Below are 14,891 nucleotides of genomic sequence, written 5' to 3'. Positions count from 1 at the left end.
GTAGGGCCACCCTTTTAGACAAGCGCGTCAACGCCCTGTCTATCCTGGGCGAGGATTCCCAGCGTAACCTGTCCGTTGGCGGGAAAGGATACGCCATCAGCAATCTTTTGGAAATCACTTGCTTCCTATCCGGGGAATCCCACGCTTTTTCACATAATTCAGTCAATTCATGTGACGGGGGAAAAGTCACTTCTTGCTTTTTCTCCCCCTACATATAAATCCTTTTGTCAGGGACAGGATTTTCCTCAGAAATGTGTAATACATCCTTCATTGCCACAGTCATGTAGCGGATAGCCTTAGTCATTTTAGGCTGCAATTTTGCCTCATCGTCGTCGACACTGGAATCAGAGTCCGTGTCGACATCTGTGTCAACTAACTGGGATATTGAGCGCTTTTGAGACCCTGACGGCCTCTGCGCTGTGGAAGCAGGCATGGGTGGAGACCCCGACTGCCCCAAGGCTACAGTTGTATCCAATCTGTTATGTAAGGAGCTTACATTATCATTTAACACCTTCCACATATCCACCCAATCCGGTGTCGGCACCGTTGGGGGCGACACCACATCTGTTTGCACTTGCTCTGCCTCCACGTATCCTTCCTCATCAAACATGTCGACACAGGCGTACCGACACACCGCACACACACAGGGAATGCTCAGACTGAGGACAGGACATCACAAAGGCTTTTTGTGGAGACAGAGAGAGAGTATGCCAGCACACACCCTAGCGCTATATAACCCAGGAATTACACAGTACTGTAGTGTTTACCCGGTAGCTGACGTTTTTATATTATATATGTATGCGCCTGAATTTATGTGCCCCCCCTCTCCTTTTTATCTAATGCACCTGTATACTGCAGGGGAGAGCCTGGGGAGCGTCCTTCCAGCGGAGCTGTGAAGAGAAAATGGCGATGGTGTGCTGAGGAAGAAGGGCCCGCCCCCTCAGCGGCGGGCTTCTGTCCCGCGTCTCATGTGTAAAAATGGCGGGGGCTCGCACCTATATACAGTGCCTGACTGTATATATGTGTATTTTGCCATCAGGTATCTCAATTGCTGCCCAGGGCGCCCCCTCCTGCGCCCTGCACCCTACAGTGACCGGAGTGTGCGGGTGTGCTGTGGGAGCAATAGCACACAGCTGTAGTGCTGTGCGCTACCTTTAGTGAAGACAGGAGTCTTCTGCCGCTGATTTCAAAGTCTTCTTTGCCTCTGTACTTCTGGCTCTGCGAGGGGGAAGGCGGCGCGGATCCGGGAACGGACGATCAAGGTTAGGGTCCTGTGTTCGATCCCTCTGGAGCTAATGGTGTCCAGTAGCCTAAGAAGCGCAACCTAGCCACAGTTAGTAGGTTTGCTTCTCTCCCCTCAGTCCCACGTAGCAGAAAGTCTGTTACCAGCAGAAGCTCACTGAAAATAAAAAAACCTAACAAAATACTTTCTTCACTAGTAAGCTCAGGAGAGCCCACTAGGAGCACCCAGCTCTGGCCGGGCACAGATTCTAACTGAGGTCTGGAGGAGGGGCATAGAGGGAGGAGCCAGTGCACACCAGATAGTACCTAATCTTTCTTTAGAGTACTCAGTCTCCTGCAGAGCCCGTCTATTCCCCATGGTCCTTACAGAGTCCCCAGCATCCACTAGGACGTTAGAGAAAAGGTGTTTAGATAAGAATAGATAATCAATGCGAGAGTGAGTGGAGTGTGGATGTGAGTAAAAAGTGTAGTCTCGATGGAGGGGGTGATGTATGCACCAAGGGTCTAGTAAAGCAAGTTGAGAACAGAAAGAAAGAAGAAGATTAGAAGATGGTCCGGGTCTTTTAGTACTCACCCCCGATCTGTCCATGGATGGATCGACGACCATGTTGAAGTCACCCCCTAAAATCAAATTCTGACCTCCCTAAGATAAGACTCTCTGGAGAACATTTGCAAAAAAAAGGTTGTTAGATCCAGTAGGAATCCGAACCCGCACGAACTTCACTTTTTTTTTCACGGGTCCGAGCGACTCGGATCTTCCCGCCTAGCTCGGTTAACCCGAGCGCGCCCGAACGTCATCATGACGCTGTCGGATTCTCGCGAGGCTCGGATTCTATATAAGGAGCCGCGCGTCGCCGCCATTTTCACACGTGCATTGAGATTGATAGGGAGAGGACGTGGCTGGCGTCCTCTCCATTTAGATTAGATTTAGAAGAGAGAGAGAGAGAGAGATTGCTGTGATACTGTAGATTAGAAGAGAGTGCAGACAGAGTTTAGTGACTGACGACCACAGTGACCAGTGACCACCAGAGACAGTGCAGTTGTTTGTTTTATTTAATATTAGAGATGAGCGGGTTCGGTTTCTTTGAATCCGAACCCGCACGAACTTCACTTTTTTTTTCACGGGTCCGAGCGACTCGGATCTTCCCGCCTTGCTCGGTTAACCCGAGCGCGCCCGAACGTCATCATGACGCTGTCGGATTCTCGCGAGGCTCGGATTCTATATAAGGAGCCGCGCGTCGCCGCCATTTTCACACGTGCATTGAGATTGATAGGGAGAGGACGTGGCTGGCGTCCTCTCCATTTAGATTAGATTTAGAAGAGAGAGAGAGATTGCTGTGATACTGTGGATTAGAAGAGAGTGCAGACAGAGTTTAGTGACTGACGACCACAGTGACCAGTGACCACCAGAGACAGTGCAGTTGTTTGTTTTATTTAATATATCCGTTCTCTGCCTGAAAAAAACGATACACAGTCACACAGTGACTCAGTCTGTGTGCACTGCTCAGCCCAGTGTGCTGCACATCAATGTATTGTATATAAAGCTTATAATTGTGGGGGAGACTGGGGAGCACTGCAGGTTGTTATAGCAGGAGCCAGGAGTACATGATAAATAATATTATATTAAAATTAAACAGTGCACACTTTTGCTGCAGGAGTGCCACTGCCAGTGTGACTAGTGGTGACCAGTGCCTGACCACCAGTATATTAGTAGTATTGTATACTATCTCTTTATCAACCAGTCTATATTAGCAGCAGACACAGTACAGTGCGGTAGTTCACGGCTGTGGCTACCTCTGTGTCGGCACTCGGCAGGCAGTCCGTCCATCCATAATTGTATTATAATATATACCACCTAACCGTGTTTTTTTTTTCATTCTTTATACCGTCGTCATACTAGTTGTTACGAGTATACTACTATCTCTTTATCAACCAGTGTACAGTGCGGTAGTTCACGGCTGTGGCTACCTCTGTGTCGGCACTCGGCAGGCAGTCCGTCCAACCATAATTGTATTATATACCACCTAACCGTGGTTTTTTTTTCATTCTTTATACCGTCGTCATACTAGTTGTTACGAGTATACTACTATCTCTTTATCAACCAGTGTACAGTGCGGTAGTTCACGGCTGTGGCTACCTCTGTGTCGGCACTCGGCAGGCAGTCCGTCCATCCATAATTGTATTATAATATATACCACCTAACCGTGGTTTTTTTTTCATTCTTTATACCGTCGTCATACTAGTTGTTACGAGTATACTACTATCTCTTTATCAACCAGTGTACAGTGCGGTAGTTCACGGCTGTGGCTACCTCTGTGTCGGCACTCGGCAGGCAGTCCGTCCAACCATAATTGTATTATAATATATACCACCTAACCGTGGTTTTTTTTTCATTCTTTATACCGTCGTCATACTAGTTGTTACGAGTATACTACTATCTCTTTATCAACCAGTGTACAGTGCGGTAGTTCACGGCTGTGGCTACCTCTGTGTCGGCACTCGGCAGGCAGTCCGTCCATCCATAATTGTATTATAATATATACCACCTAACCGTGGTTTTTTTTTCATTCTTTATACCGTCGTCATACTAGTTGTTACGAGTATACTACTATCTCTTTATCAACCAGTGTACAGTGCGGTAGTTCACGGCTGTGGCTACCTCTGTGTCGGCACTCGGCAGGCAGTCCGTCCAACCATAATTGTATTATAATATATACCACCTAACCGTGGTTTTTTTTTCATTCTTTATACCGTCGTCATACTAGTTGTTACGAGTATACTACTATCTCTTTATCAACCAGTGTACAGTGCGGTAGTTCACGGCTGTGGCTACCTCTGTGTCGGCACTCGGCAGGCAGTCCGTCCAACCATAATTGTATTATATACCACCTAACCGTGGTTTTTTTTTCATTCTTTATACCGTCGTCATACTAGTTGTTACGAGTATACTACTATCTCTTTATCAACCAGTGTACAGTGCGGTAGTTCACGGCTGTGGCTACCTCTGTGTCGGCACTCGGCAGGCAGTCCGTCCAACCATAATTGTATTATATACCACCTAACCGTGGTTTTTTTTTCATTCTTTATACCGTCGTCATACTAGTTGTTACGAGTATACTACTATCTCTTTATCAACCAGTGTACAGTGCGGTAGTTCACGGCTGTGGCTACCTCTGTGTCGGCACTCGGCAGGCAGTCCGTCCATCCATAATTGTATTATAATATATACCACCTAACCGTGGTTTTTTTTTCATTCTTTATACCGTCGTCATACTAGTTGTTACGAGTATACTACTATCTCTTTATCAACCAGTGTACAGTGCGGTAGTTCACGGCTGTGGCTACCTCTGTGTCGGCACTCGGCAGGCAGTCCGTCCAACCATAATTGTATTATAATATATACCACCTAACCGTGGTTTTTTTTTCATTCTTTATACCGTCGTCATACTAGTTGTTACGAGTATACTACTATCTCTTTATCAACCAGTGTACAGTGCGGTAGTTCACGGCTGTGGCTACCTCTGTGTCGGCACTCGGCAGGCAGTCCGTCCAACCATAATTGTATTATAATATATACCACCTAACCGTGGTTTTTTTTTCATTCTTTATACCGTCGTCATACTAGTTGTTACGAGTATACTACTATCTCTTTATCAACCAGTGTACAGTGCGGTAGTTCACGGCTGTGGCTACCTCTGTGTCGGCACTCGGCAGGCAGTCCGTCCATCCATAATTGTATTATAATATATACCACCTAACCGTGGTTTTTTTTTCATTCTTTATACCGTCGTCATACTAGTTGTTACGAGTATACTACTATCTCTTTATCAACCAGTGTACAGTGCGGTAGTTCACGGCTGTGGCTACCTCTGTGTCGGCACTCGGCAGGCAGTCCGTCCAACCATAATTGTATTATAATATATACCACCTAACCGTGTTTTTTTTTTCATTCTTTATACCGTCGTCATACTAGTTGTTACGAGTATACTACTATCTCTTTATCAACCAGTGTACAGTGCGGTAGTTCACGGCTGTGGCTACCTCTGTGTCGGCACTCGGCAGGCAGTCCGTCCAACCATAATTGTATTATAATATATACCACCTAACCGTGGTTTTTTTTTCATTCTTTATACCGTCGTCATACTAGTTGTTACGAGTATACTACTATCTCTTTATCAACCAGTGTACAGTGCGGTAGTTCACGGCTGTGGCTACCTCTGTGTCGGCACTCGGCAGGCAGTCCGTCCATCCATAATTGTATTATATACCACCTAACCGTGGTTTTTTTATACCACCTAACCGTGGCAGTCCATCCATAATTGTATACTAGTATCCAATCCATCCATCTCCATTGTTTACCTGAGGTGCCTTTTAGTTCTGCCTATAAAATATGGAGAACAAAAAAGTTGAGGTTCCAAAATTAGGGAAAGATCAAGATCCACTTCCACCTCGTGCTGAAGCTGCTGCCACTAGTCATGGCCGAGACGATGAAATGCCAGCAACGTCGTCTGCCAAGGCCGATGCCCAATGTCATAGTACAGAGCATGTCAAATCCAAAACACCAAATATCAGAAAAAAAAGGACTCCAAAACCTAAAATAAAATTGTCGGAGGAGAAGCGTAAACTTGCCAATATGCCATTTACCACACGGAGTGGCAAGGAACGGCTGAGGCCCTGGCCTATGTTCATGGCTAGTGGTTCAGCTTCACATGAGGATGGAAGCACTCAGCCTCTCGCTAGAAAACTGAAAAGACTCAAGCTGGCAAAAGCACCGCAAAGAACTGTGCGTTCTTTGAAATCCCAAATCCACAAGGAGAGTCCAATTGTGTCGGTTGCGATGCCTGACCTTCCCAACACTGGACGTGAAGAGCATGCGCCTTCCACCATTTGCACGCCCCCTGCAAGTGCTGGAAGGAGCACCCGCAGTCCAGTTCCTGATAGTCAGATTGAAGATGTCAGTGTTGAAGTACACCAGGATGAGGAGGATATGGGTGTTGCTGGCGCTGGGGAGGAAATTGACCAGGAGGATTCTGATGGTGAGGTGGTTTGTTTAAGTCAGGCACCCGGGGAGACACCTGTTGTCCGTGGGAGGAATATGGCTGTTGACATGCCAGGTGAAAATACCAAAAAAATCAGCTCTTCGGTGTGGAGGTATTTCACCAGAAATGCGGACAACAGGTGTCAAGCCGTGTGTTCCCTTTGTCAAGCTGTAATAAGTAGGGGTAAGGACGTTAACCACCTCGGAACATCCTCCCTTATACGTCACCTGCAGCGCATTCATAATAAGTCAGTGACAAGTTCAAAAACTTTGGGTGACAGCGGAAGCAGTCCACTGACCAGTAAATCCCTTCCTCTTGTAACCAAGCTCACGCAAACCACCCCACCAACTCCCTCAGTGTCAATTTCCTCCTTCCCCAGGAATGCCAATAGTCCTGCAGGCCATGTCACTGGCAAGTCTGACGAGTCCTCTCCTGCCTGGGATTCCTCCGATGCATCCTTGCGTGTAACGCCTACTGCTGCTGGCGCTGCTGTTGTTGCCGCTGGGAGTCGATGGTCATCCCAGAGGGGAAGTCGTAAGCCCACTTGTACTACTTCCAGTAAGCAATTGACTGTTCAACAGTCCTTTGCGAGGAAGATGAAATATCACAGCAGTCATCCTACTGCAAAGCGGATAACTGAGTCCTTGACAACTATGTTGGTGTTAGACGTGCGTCCGGTATCCGCCGTTAGTTCACAGGGAACTAGACAATTTATTGAGGCAGTGTGCCCCCGTTACCAAATACCATCTAGGTTCCACTTCTCTAGGCAGGCGATACCGAGAATGTACACGGACGTCAGAAAAAGACTCACCAGTGTCCTAAAAAATGCAGTTGTACCCAATGTCCACTTAACCACGGACATGTGGACAAGTGGAGCAGGGCAGGGTCAGGACTATATGACTGTGACAGCCCACTGGGTAGATGTATGGACTCCCGCCGCAAGAACAGCAGCGGCGGCACCAGTAGCAGCATCTCGCAAACGCCAACTCTTTCCTAGGCAGGCTACGCTTTGTATCACCGCTTTCCAGAATACGCACACAGCTGAAAACCTCTTACGGCAACTGAGGAAGATCATCGCGGAATGGCTTACCCCAATTGGACTCTCCTGTGGATTTGTGGCATCGGACAACGCCAGCAATATTGTGTGTGCATTAAATATGGGCAAATTCCAGCACGTCCCATGTTTTGCACATACCTTGAATTTGGTGGTGCAGAATTTTTTAAAAAACGACAGGGGCGTGCAAGAGATGCTGTCGGTGGCCAGAAAAATTGCGGGACACTTTCGGCGTACAGGCACCACGTACAGAAGACTGGAGCACCACCAAAAACTACTGAACCTGCCCTGCCATCATCTGAAGCAAGAAGTGGTAACGAGGTGGAATTCAACCCTCTATATGCTTCAGAGGTTGGAGGAGCAGCAAAAGGCCATTCAAGCCTATACAATTGAGCACGATATAGGAGATGGAATGCACCTGTCTCAAGTGCAGTGGAGAATGATTTCAACGTTGTGCAAGGTTCTGATGCCCTTTGAACTTGCCACACGTGAAGTCAGTTCAGACACTGCCAGCCTGAGTCAGGTCATTCCCCTCATCAGGCTTTTGCAGAAGAAGCTGGAGGCATTGAAGAAGGAGCTAAAAGGGAGCGATTCCGCTAGGCATGTGGGACTTGTGGATGCAGCCCTTAATTCGCTTAACAAGGATTCACGGGTGGTCAATCTGTTGAAATCAGAGCACTACATTTTGGCCACCGTGCTCGATCCTAGATTTAAAGCCTACCTTGGATCTCTCTTTCCGGCAGACACAGGTCTGCTGGGGTTGAAAGACCTGCTGGTGACAAAATTGTCAAGTCAAGCGGAACGCGACCTGTCAACATCTCCTCCTTCACATTCTCCCGCAACTGGGGGTGCGAGGAAAAGGCTCAGAATTCCGAGCCCACCCGCTGGCGGTGATGCAGGGCAGTCTGGAGCGACTGCTGATGCTGACATCTGGTCCGGACTGAAGGACCTGACAACGATTACGGACATGTCGTCTACTGTCACTGCATATGATTCTCTCAACATTGATAGAATGGTGGAGGATTATATGAGTGACCGCATCCAAGTAGGCACGTCACACAGTCCGTACTTATACTGGCAGGAAAAAGAGGCAATTTGGAGGCCCTTGCACAAACTGGCTTTATTCTACCTAAGTTGCCCTCCCACAAGTGTGTACTCCGAAAGAGTGTTTAGTGCCGCCGCTCACCTTGTCAGCAATCGGCGTACGAGGTTACATCCAGAAAATGTGGAGAAGATGATGTTCATTAAAATGAATTATAATCAATTCCTCCGCGGAGACATTGACCAGCAGCAATTGCCTCCACAAAGTACACAGGGAGCTGAGATGGTGGATTCCAGTGGGGACGAATTGATAATCTGTGAGGAGGGGGATGTACACGGTGATATATCGGAGGGTGAAGATGAGGTGGACATCTTGCCTCTGTAGAGCCAGTTTGTGCAAGGAGAGATTAATTGCTTCTTTTTTGGGGGGGGTCCAAACCAACCCGTCATATCAGTCACAGTCGTGTGGCAGACCCTGTCACTGAAATGATGGGTTGGTTAAAGTGTGCATGTCCTGTTTTGTTTATACAACATAAGGGTGGGTGGGAGGGCCCAAGGATAATTCCATCTTGCACCTCTTTTTTCTTTTCTTTTTCTTTGCATCATGTGCTGATTGGGGAGGGTTTTTTGGAAGGGACATCCTGCGTGACACTGCAGTGCCACTCCTAGATGGGCCCGGTGTTTGTGTCGGCCACTAGGGTCGCTAATCTTACTCACACAGCTACCTCATTGCGCCTCTTTTTTTCTTTGCGTCATGTGCTGTTTGGGGAGGGTTTTTTGGAAGGGCCATCCTGCGTGACACTGCAGTGCCACTCCAAGATGTGCCCGGTGTTTGTGTCGGCCACTAGGGTCGCTAATCTTACTCACACAGCTACCTCATTGCGCCTCTTTTTTTCTTTGCGTCATGTGCTGTTTGGGGAGGGTTTTTTGGAAGGGACATCCTGCGTGACACTGCAGTGCCACTCCTAGATGTGCCCGGTGTTTGTGTCGGCCACTAGGGTCGCTAATCTTACTCACACAGTCAGCTACCTCATTGCGCCTCTTTTTTTCTTTGCGTCATGTGCTGTTTGGGGAGGGTTTTTTGGAAGGGCCATCCTGCGTGACACTGCAGTGCCACTCCTAGATGGGCCCGGTGTTTGTGTCGGCCACTAGGGTCGCTAATCTTACTCACACAGCTACCTCATTGCGCCTCTTTTTTTCTTTGCGTCATGTGCTGTTTGGGGAGGGTTTTTTGGAAGGGACATCCTGCGTGACACTGCAGTGCCACTCCTAGATGTGCCCGGTGTTTGTGTCGGCCACTAGGGTCGCTAATCTTACTCACACAGTCAGCTACCTCATTGCGCCTCTTTTTTTCTTTGCGTCATGTGCTGTTTGGGGAGGGTTTTTTGGAAGGGCCATCCTGCGTGACACTGCAGTGCCACTCCTAGATGGGCCCGGTGTTTGTGTCGGCCACTAGGGTCGCTAATCTTACTCACACAGCTACCTCATTGCGCCTCTTTTTTTCTTTGCGTCATGTGCTGTTTGGGGAGGGTTTTTTGGAAGGGACATCCTGCGTGACACTGCAGTGCCACTCCTAGATGGGCCCGGTGTTTGTGTCGGCCACTAGGGTCGCTTATCTTACTCACACAGCGACCTCGGTGCAAATTTTAGGACTAAAAGTAATATTGTGAGGTGTGAGGTATTCAGAATAGACTGAAAATGAGTGTAAATTATGGTTTTTGAGGTTAATAATACTTTGGGATCAAAATGACCCCCAAATTCTATGATTTAAGCTGTTTTTTAGTGTTTTTGGAAAAAAACACCCGAATCCAAAACACACCCGAATCCGACAAAAATAATTCGGTGAGGTTTTGCCAAAACGCGTTCGAACCCAAAACACGGCCGCGGAACCGAACCCAAAACCAAAACACAAAACCCGAAAAATTTCAGGCGCTCATATCTATGAATTATAATGTTTAATCTACTACCATAAGTATTACAAAGCCATAATTTGCACAATGCAAACCAGTGGAGCCAAAAGAAAGAAATAAGTAAATATCATAATAATAAAAATAATAAAAAATCCGTAATGCTACAGGTAAATGTGAATGAGAAATGAAAATTATGAGTCCCAAAAATGTGGTGTGAATAGAGTGTGGCGTCCCACCTCTTTAACACACTGATGTAGTTCTGTACTGAGTAAAGTAACACAGTGGGAATGGAAGCTCTAAAATGACAATGTCATTATGGATTGGAGAGTCCGTCACAGATCTGTAAAAAGTACTCCTCTTCTCAGAGGCAGGTTCTGGTCCGGTTATGATAACACTATTAGGGGTACCCCAATTGGATAGCGGCGGGACAAGGTGACCAGGGGATATGGTGACTAAATGCTCCGGACTCCCCGCTTGTCACCTCTGCCATGGACGGCGGGAGGCGCCTGTGTCCACAGACGTCCACCGCCTACCGCGTCCGAGGGATGTGGTCACGTCTCTGGGGGGAAGGTATCACTGGCTTCGGGACCCACAAGTGTCCACTACAGACTGGTTAACCATGCAGAAAAAACAAACATTAATTTACAATCAAAGAACTGCTGAAAAGCAGACTGTAAGTACATAACCCAATGACCCATTGGGTTATGTACTTACAGTCTGCTTTTCAGCAGTTCTTTGATTGTAAATTAATGTTTGTTTTTTCTGCATGGTTAACCAGTCTGTAGTGGACACACTAGACTATTCATATTTAGCCCAGTCATGTAATAATGCTCACTGTACATCAATTACGGGTTATGGGGGTTAATTAGTTAATTTGTGTATTAATTTCCAGGCAACGGCTGCCGGGATCCGGTGCAAACGTAGCACCCGTCGCACTTTGTGTGACGTCATCTACCGCAGCCACTGCGGTAGATGACTGAAACGGTAGATGACTAAAACTGAAACGTTGATGACATGTAGGCTATAGTGCCGGTTTCCTTTCAGCACCTAGAAAGCCCTTTGAGTGCCGCCTAAACTCCGTGACCTATATATATATATATATATATATATATATATATAAAACATGCCCACATGAGTATACTGGGTCCTAGAGTCAAAATTATGTCGATTTCTGCTTGATGTGTCCTGTAGAAGATGCAATGGACAGATGATGCCGACTTAAGAGGCATATGGAAGGCTGAGGATTGTGTGGAGAAGTGTTCTCGGACCTGGTCTCCACAGCTATAGCTGGTAATTCTGATATGTTGCCTTATATTCCTGCACAGCCTAGGAAAGCCAGACATTATCAAATGCAGCCTTTGGAATAAAGAAACAAGAAAGTCCGAGGTGCGTCCTTTCTTGCCAGAGGCGGGGGCAGAGGAAAGAAGCTGCACAACACAGCTAGTTCCCAGTAACAGAAGTCCTCCCCGGCCTCTACAAAAATCCACCGCATGTTGCTGGGGCTCCACAGGCGGAGCTAGGCCCGGTGGGGGCACGCCTTCGTAAGTTCAGCCACAAGTGGGTTCACTCCCTGTTAGATCCCTGGGCAATAGATATTGTGTCTCAGGGATACAAGCTGGACTTTGAGAAGATGCCCCCTCATTGACGGCCCTGCCGGCTTCCCCCCACGAGAGGGAAACAGTGTTAACCGCAATTCATAAATTGTATCTTCAACAGGTGGTGGTCAAGGTTCCCCTCCTTCAACAAGGAGGGGGTTATTATTAGAGATGAGCGCCTGAAATTTTTCGGGTTTTGTGTTTTGGTTTTGGGTTCGGTTCCGCGGCCGTGTTTTGGGTTCGACCGCGTTTTGGCAAAACCTCACCGAATTTTTTTTGTCGGATTCGGGTGTGTTTTGGATTTGGGTGTTTTTTTTAAAAAACACTAAAAAACAGCTTAAATCATAGAATTTGGGGGTCATTTTGATCCCATATTATTATTAACATCAAAAACCATAATTTCCACTCATTTTCAGTCTATTCTGAATACCTCACACCTCACAATATTATTTTTAGTCCTAAAATTTGCACCAAGGTCGCTGGATGACTAAGCTAACGACACTAGTGGCCGACACAAACACCTGGCCCATCTAGGAGTGGCACTGCAGTGTCACGCAGGATGTCCCTTCCAAAAAACCCTCCCCAATCAGCACATGACGCAAAGAAAAAAAGAGGCGCAATGAGGTAGCTGACTGTGTGAGTAAGATAAGCGACCCTAGTGGCCGACACAAACACCGGGCCCATTTAGGAGTGGCACTGCAGTGTCACGCAGGATGTCCCTTCCAAAAAACCCTCCCCAATCAGCACATGACGCAAAGAAAAAAAGAGGCGCAATGAGGTAGCTGACTGTGTGAGTAAGATTAGCGACCCTAGTGGCCGACACAAACACCGGGCCCATTTAGGAGTGGCACTGCAGTGTCACGCAGGATGTCCCTTCCAAAAAACCCTCCCCAATCAGCACATGACGCAAAGAAAAAAAGAGGCGCAATGAGGTAGCTGACTGTGTGAGTAAGATTAGCGACCCTAGTGGCCGACACAAACACCGGGCCCATTTAGGAGTGGCACTGCAGTGTCACGCAGGATGTCCCTTCCAAAAAACCCTCCCCAATCAGCACATGACGCAAAGAAAAAAAGAGGCGCAATGAGGTAGCTGACTGTGTGAGTAAGATTAGCGACCCTAGTGGCCGACACAAACACCGGGCCCATTTAGGAGTGGCACTGCAGTGTCACGCAGGATGTCCCTTCCAAAAAACCCTCCCCAATCAGCACATGACGCAAAGAAAAAAAGAGGCGCAATGAGGTAGCTGACTGTGTGAGTAAGATTAGCGACCCTAGTGGCCGACACAAACACCGGGCCCATTTAGGAGTGGCACTGCAGTGTCACGCAGGATGTCCCTTCCAAAAAACCCTCCCCAATCAGCACATGACGCAAAGAAAAAAAGAGGCGCAATGAGGTAGCTGACTGTGTGAGTAAGATTAGCGACCCTAGTGGCCGACACAAACACCGGGCCCATTTAGGAGTGGCACTGCAGTGTCACGCAGGATGTCCCTTCCAAAAAACCCTCCCCAATCAGCACATGACGCAAAGAAAAAAAGAGGCGCAATGAGGTAGCTGACTGTGTGAGTAAGATTAGCGACCCTAGTGGCCGACACAAACACCGGGCCCATTTAGGAGTGGCACTGCAGTGTCACGCAGGATGTCCCTTCCAAAAAACCCTCCCCAATCAGCACATGACGCAAAGAAAAAAAGAGGCGCAATGAGGTAGCTGACTGTGTGAGTAAGATTAGCGACCCTAGTGGCCGACACAAACACCGGGCCCATTTAGGAGTGGCACTGCAGTGTCACGCAGGATGTCCCTTCCAAAAAACCCTCCCCAATCAGCACATGACGCAAAGAAAAAAAGAGGCGCAATGAGGTAGCTGACTGTGTGAGTAAGATTAGCGACCCTAGTGGCCGACACAAACACCGGGCCCATTTAGGAGTGGCACTGCAGTGTCACGCAGGATGTCCCTTCCAAAAAACCCTCCCCAATCAGCACATGACGCAAAGAAAAAAAGAGGCGCAATGAGGTAGCTGACTGTGTGAGTAAGATAAGCGACCCTAGTGGCCGACACAAACACCGGGCCCATTTAGGAGTGGCACTGCAGTGTCACGCAGGATGTCCTTTCCAAAAAACCCTCCCCAATCAGCACATGACGCAAAGAAAAAAAGAGGCGCAATGAGGTAGCTGACTGTGTGAGTAAGATTAGCGACCCTAGTGGCCGACACAAACACCGGGCCCATTTAGGAGTGGCACTGCAGTGTCACGCAGGATGTCCCTTCCAAAAAACCCTCCCCAATCAGCACATGACGCAAAGAAAAAAAGAGGCGCAATGAGGTAGCTGACTGTGTGAGTAAGATTAGCGACCCTAGTGGCCGACACAAACACCGGGCCCATTTAGGAGTGGCACTGCAGTGTCACGCAGGATGTCCCTTCCAAAAAACCCTCCCCAATCAGCACATGACGCAAAGAAAAAAAGAGGCGCAATGAGGTAGCTGACTGTGTGAGTAAGATTAGCGACCCTAGTGGCCGACACAAACACCGGGCCCATTTAGGAGTGGCACTGCAGTGTCACGCAGGATGTCCCTTCCAAAAAACCCTCCCCAATCAGCACATGACGCAAAGAAAAAAAGAGGCGCAATGAGGTAGCTGACTGTGTGAGTAAGATTAGCGACCCTAGTGGCCGACACAAACACCGGGCCCATTTAGGAGTGGCACTGCAGTGTCACGCAGGATGTCCCTTCCAAAAAACCCTCCCCAATCAGCACATGACGCAAAGAAAAAAAGAGGCGCAATGAGGTAGCTGACTGTGTGAGTAAGATTAGCGACCCTAGTGGCCGACACAAACACCGGGCCCATTTAGGAGTGGCACTGCAGTGTCACGCAGGATGTCCCTTCCAAAAAACCCTCCCCAAACAGCACATGACGCAAAGAAAAATAAAAGAAAAAAGAGGTGCAAGATGGAATTGTCCTTGGGCCCTCCCACCCACCCTTATGTTGTATAAACAAAACAGGACATGCACACTTTA

This window comes from Pseudophryne corroboree, chromosome 8 (genome assembly GCF_028390025.1).
Source record: "Pseudophryne corroboree isolate aPseCor3 chromosome 8, aPseCor3.hap2, whole genome shotgun sequence".
In the NCBI taxonomy this organism is placed as follows: domain Eukaryota; kingdom Metazoa; phylum Chordata; class Amphibia; order Anura; family Myobatrachidae; genus Pseudophryne; species Pseudophryne corroboree.
The sequence above is the reverse complement of the archived record's forward strand: the minus strand, read 5'-3'. Positions refer to the sequence as shown.